Source organism: Benincasa hispida, chromosome 8 (genome assembly GCF_009727055.1).
Source record: "Benincasa hispida cultivar B227 chromosome 8, ASM972705v1, whole genome shotgun sequence".
Lineage (NCBI taxonomy): Eukaryota > Viridiplantae > Streptophyta > Magnoliopsida > Cucurbitales > Cucurbitaceae > Benincasa > Benincasa hispida.
In genome coordinates, this window is record NC_052356.1 from 16,967,659 (window position 1) to 16,973,964 (window position 6,306).

The following is a 6,306-nucleotide window of genomic DNA, read 5'->3' on the forward strand; positions in this document are numbered from 1 at the left end:
CAGAATGGTGTGCGAGAGGAGAATAGAACCTCTTAACATGGTTAATTCGAATGATGAGTTAGGCTTCCTTACCGGACTCATTTTGGGGTTTCGCAGTGGAGATCTAGGCGATATACATACTCAACTGTTTCTCTTCCAAGAGTGTTGCAAGTAACACCTCTGCGAGTTGTGGAAGCTTTAGCACTTCGCAATCTTGGGTTGCCCTGCACATGTGCTTGAGGCTAATCCCAAGAAGTTGGACCATGTCGAGGTTAATGCCTCTTTGTAGGCTACCTCCAAAGGTACACTGATGGGGTTTTTTTATGATCTTAACGGAAAATAAGGTTTGTTTCAACAAATGCTAACTTTCCTGGAAGGAGGATCATAATAAGGAGCAAAGTCCACGAAGCAAAGTCGTGTTATTAACTTTCCAATGAAAACTACTGAAACTTCACGGAGAGTGCTGAAGAGCTGCTACATCAACAGATTTGTTAGATGGGATGTTCATTCAGTGGGTTGGTTTACCTCAAGAGTTGAGGGACTCGACGTAGTAGGAGGGTTACGAACCCACCCGTTCGCTATCTGGGTTTCACGAATCCTTGCTATGGTAGTCTAGAATGGTGACGTTGAGGATTCGTTGTCTTATAAGAAGACAATGGAGGATGACGGATGAAATGGTTTAAGGCCATGTATCTGAGATGGAGTCAATGTACTCTCAACTCAGTATGGGATCTTGTAGATCAAAGCCTGAATGGGGGTTCGTCCCCTATAGGTTGTAAATGGACTATAAGACAAACGGGGTCTTGATGGAAGGTTACACCTTCAAGGCCGACTTGTGACAAAGGATTATACCCAGGTAGAGGAAGTCAACTATGAAAGACTTTCTCGCTGTTGCCATGTTTAATCTGATTTGGTATCTCCTGCCATTTGCAACTTATTATAATTATGAGTTAGCAAATGGACGTTCAAAGTAAACGGCTTTCTAAATGGCAATCTTGAAGAGACCATTTATTATGGTGGCAATCCCGCAGAGATTCAATAGCCCAAGGTCAGAGCAAAAGGTTTGCAAAAACTGAATTTGGTGCCATTTATGGACTGAAACAGGCGTGTCATTTTGGACATACGGTTTGATACTGCGATCAAGTTGTAATGGCTTTGACCAAAACGTTGATGAACCTTGGGTGTCTACAAGAAATCATCAATGCTTCAGTAGTCTTTTAGTTGTTATATGTAGACATATCCTACTCATGTCGGAAATGATGTAGGTCTACTGGCGCAGTGAAAGAAACTGGCTAGTACCCCATATTCAAATGAAAGTTGGGAGAGGCTGCAGTTTGTTTAGGTAACAGATCCTCGGGATCGAAGACAAAGTGCTAAGCACTATCCTCAGGCATCTACAATTGACAAGATGTTGCTTAAGTACCTAGATGCAAGAACTCTAAGAGGGGCCTATTTCCATTCAGGCAGGAGTCACTTTGGTCTAAGGACATGTGTTCTAAGAACGCCTCAAGAGGTTGAGCAGCATGAGACGGGTCCCATATGCGTTTGTCGTGGGCAGTTTGATGTAACGCATGCTCTGTATCCCGGTCCAGACATTCTACGCCGTGGGCAATAGTCCAGTAGGTATCAGTCTAATCCAGGCCAGGGTCATTGGACCGCAATGAAGAACATTCCCTCAAAGTAATCTTTGGAATACGAGGAACTACATTCTCGCTGGTATGGTCGAGGGATTTGATCCTTACAGATACACGGATTCTGACTTTTAGACTGATAAGGACTCTCGCAAAGTCCACATCAAAGGTCAGTCTTTACTCTAACGGAGGAGCTGTAAAGTGTGGCAAGCACTAAGCAGGGGTGCATCGCGACTCACTATGGAAGGCAGAGTATGTAGCGGCTTCAAAAGCTGTTAAGAAGGCCGTCTAGCTCAGGAAGTTCTTGACAGACGCTGGTTTCCAAAATGTCTAGGCCTCATTACCCTCTAGTTGTGATAATAGTGAGGTTATGGCAAACTCCAGGGAGCCAAAGGAGTCACCGGCGCGAACAAACACACAGAGCATGAAGTATATCTGACGAGGGACCGATCGTCATGCAAATCGCTTCGGAGCATTAATGTTGCTGACTCTGCCGTTTACGAAGCTCATCATGGCTACATGTTTGAGCGTCACCTACGAAGCATGGGTCTACAGGATTTGCCCAACAGCTGGACGTAAGGCAAGTGGGGAGAATTTTCTTGTACTGGGTTTTTAATGCCCTAGTTATGTTTTGTACTAAGTTTTTTACACCCACTTTGCTTTAGACAAGTGGGAGATTTGGTTGAGGTTGATTCTCTCCCACTTGCTTATCGTCTACACGAATCGTTGTCCTCCGTCCTCTATTAAACTCACCAAAGCCCACCCTTTGGGTTTTCACTACAAGAATACCCGGGGCTCATTAATGGTGGTGTCGTCCCCGTTGCAGTCGTGAGTTCGCGTTGGTCGTGCTGCTGCAGTCGATGTTTCCGTCGGGCGTTGGTAGATCTGTTGGAGGGATCCGCTGCTTAGGGTTCAAAAGTTCGAAGAGAGTCTTCAACTAGTATGAAACCCTTTCCCTGTTATTTATTATGTTCTGAGCATGCCGATAATTAGAATTATGTGCATAACTATTGGTGTTGAATGTATATCTTTTGTGTTTCGGTCACTGTGAAATCGGGGCAATCTGGACACGCTCATGGAACTTTCGATATGAGATCCTTCATTTGGTATCAGAGCCAGGTTTCTGATACTTCGATTTCATCTATTACAACGAAATAAGATATATACATTGATGGTGGGTGCATTTCTATGCTATTTTAATTGTTAAATCTACTGTGGATGTGCCGGATTAATGGATGTCTTCGGGATGATTAGTCTCAGTTTGTTTAAATCCTTTTACATTTGCGGTTATTTTAAAGGCCCCTATGTTTTTGGGCATAAATAATCTTTATCGAGTCTGTATTCAAAGTTTGTTTGAAGTCTTGAGTCGTTCATCGAAGTTCTGGGCAAAGGTTACAGCTCTTTGAGGAAGGAGACGATCTAGGGTTGATCGCATCGTGTAGAAGAGGTTCTACACGATCGTTGTCCATTGCATTGTAAAGATGAAGAAGTACGCGATCGCAGATGAATGCATCGGTTAAACGATGGGGAATGTGATCAAGAGTTGGTCGCATCGGGTTGACGATCGAGTACCCGATCGCTGAGTATCGTTTAATGCGAGCTCGTGCAAGACGATTGTTTAGGTCAGCAAGCTTTATCACTTAGTAACTGACTAAACGATCGAATAGCATCGCAAGGTAAATCGTTTACCTAGTTGCATGCATCGATTAGACAATGAGACGCTCATGTATTGTTTAAAACGCGTGCGCTAGACGATCGTTTAGGTCAGCAAGCTTCATCGCTTTGTAATTGACTAAACGATCGTTTAGTAACTAAAGGTAAATCATTTACCTATCATCGCACTACATGATTGCATGGACGATCAGGCTTTGCAGTCGTGTCGTCGTCTACGCGATCATTTACTTATGCTGCTATCGTCTAGTGCGCATTAAATGATCGTCTACCTGCTGGAGTTTGCTACACGATGAAGACCTCCTGACGGTTCAAGACCCGATTCGCCTATGAACCGATTTGCTCGATGAAAAATGTAATAGATAGGGTTTTTTCATTCCGATTTTTGGTTAAAAGGCTCATCTCGGTCCATTAATTCTTTGTTTATTACATGTGATTTTTGTTTTATATGTCATATGGTATGCACATATAGTAAGTCCCACCTTAGGTTATGCAATGGTCATGCATCATCTCTTTATTGTAATTGTTATAATTTAGAGAAACATGATTTAATTATGTAAGAGCATGCTCATGCATCATATAATATAAGAGTTATATTTATGCATGCATAAAAAGCATTGACATGCATCATCTTTATAATATAATTGTTATAGTATAAGGGTGAATGATAACATGTTTGCTTAGTTATTACACGTTATATAAAAGTTATATATATAGTAATGACCGGACACTGCATGAAGCATGACACATAGGTTACTTTATAAATGTTATAAACGCCTCGTTGTGCGTAATAGTTTTAGTTGTTTCTTTTTAATAGTTAAAGAGAAATTAGAACTAAAAGAAATAAGAAAAATATGCATGCTCACTTAGGTTTAATTCATGGTTTTAAAATGTATAAAACTTGGATCACATAGACCTAAGATCACGGTTCTAATATGATTAGCAACCTTAAGGCTTTAATCTTTTAATCAGTTTAATAGGATTAAATTGGTTAATAAAAGGTTAAAATGTAGCATATCTATCTATAAGGGACCTTTTGTCTGAAGCGGGTTCTGTCTAGGCTAGGGTATATAAGTTGACTGAAACGTAACACCCCTACTCAGGAACTTACCTGGAAAGGTGAATTAGATAGATTTGATGCATGCATGCAAGTTAAGGACAACCCATTAAAGTGTTTAAATGTGACTACTTGAACTTGTACATATTTCATAGACAATCGTTGTTTATGAGCAGAGTTTAAAAAGAAGACTTACACTAAAATTAGTAGCCGGATTGTCTAGGTTATTGAATCCCTATGTAGAATATTTGGTGGGAGGTACTTGGGGCATAAGATGCTTCACTTAAACCTTTCACTTTTCTCTTAACGTCCACACCGTGAGATCCATCCTCGGCCTCGCGACACCTTTGGCGTGTCCCTTCAACTGATGGGGTTTGGGTAGGTCAATATCAAGGTGGATGGAGAGAATGTTCATAGTAAGTGGGAGTGGGAAGTGCGACAGCATATCCCTCGGTCTACCTCATTAGGTTAAATAAAGTTACTGTGCATTGCCTCGAGGCACCCTGGGAGTGTCCCCCTAAAGGATGACAGTTTTGCACATTTCTTTATTTAATCTCCTGTAAGAGGATATGGTAACTTAGTCTCTTATCCTAATCTGTCTTTTCCCTATGGTAAGCACATTAGGGCGGGACTTTGGCACCGAAAACGAGAGGTTACACTTACGCGGAATAGTTAAAGGTTAACGATTCTGGACCGAAAAATGGTGGCTATTAGGTTCAATTCCAAGAGTTGGTTCTGCCTAATGGTTGAGAATGTCTCATCCCAATGAAGGGGCAACTGATCACCCCACTGGTGGCATTTTTCCTGGCTCACTAGGGCATCATTGCAAAATAGAAGTTTATAACTTAGGGTACTTGAAATTGTTTTGCAAAATTGATTGGTTTAAAAGTGGTTTAGCAAAATCTAATAAAGTTTTGTTCGTATTTTCAGTAACTTTTTCAAATGGAAATAACCATCTTATCATTGTTAAGTGTCAAAAAACTAACTGGCGATAATTTTTCAACATGGAAACACATGGTCACGACGATCCTAATCATCGAGGATCTCATATTCGCTCTCACGGAAGCTTGTCCTCCTATTCCAGCTCCAAATGCTGCTCGAAATGTTCGGAAGGCATACGAGCGATGGACAAGGGCGAATGAGAAGGCCCGAGCCTTTATCTTGGAAAGTCTTTCTGAAGTCTTGGCCAAGAAACATGAGCCTATGGTCTCAGCGCGTGAGATCATGGAGTCCCTGCGGGGGATGTTTGGACAANGCGTGAGATCATGGAGTCCCTGCGGGGGATGTTTGGACAACCGTCTGAACAGCTTATGCATGAGGCTCTTAAATACATATTCAACTCCAAAATGCAAAAAGGCACCTCTGTTCGTGAACATGTGCTAAACATGATGGTCCACTTCAATGTGGCGGAGTTGAATGAGTCTACCATTAATGAGGGTAGCCAGGTTAGCATAATCCTACATTCTTTGCTGGAGAGCTTCCTGCACTTTGTTAGTAATGTGATTTTTAAGAAAGTGAAGTATAACCTTACAACTCTCCTTAATGAGTTGCAGACATACCAATCTTTACTGAAAAGTAAGAAGAGGCAGAAGGGTGAGGCAAATGTTGCTTCATCCTTCAAGACGTTCTATAGAAGTTCGACCTCAGGAACGAAGTTTGCACCTTCTACTTCTAAATCTGCAAAGGGAAAGAAGAAGAAGAGTGATAAGGGAAAAGGGAAGGCACCTGCTAACCCTCTGCCTGTTTCCCCAAGGAGGCGTCCACAAGTTGCTAAATGAAAGTGTTTCCATTGAAACCAAGATGGACACTAGAAGTGGAACTGTCCTCGGTATCTGAAGGAGAAGAAAGAAGCCAAGGATAAGGCTAAGGCGGATAAAGGTAAATGTGATTTACTTGTGCTTGAAACTTGTTTAGTGGAAAATGATGATTCTTCCTGGATAATTGATTCAGGCGCCACTAATAATGTTT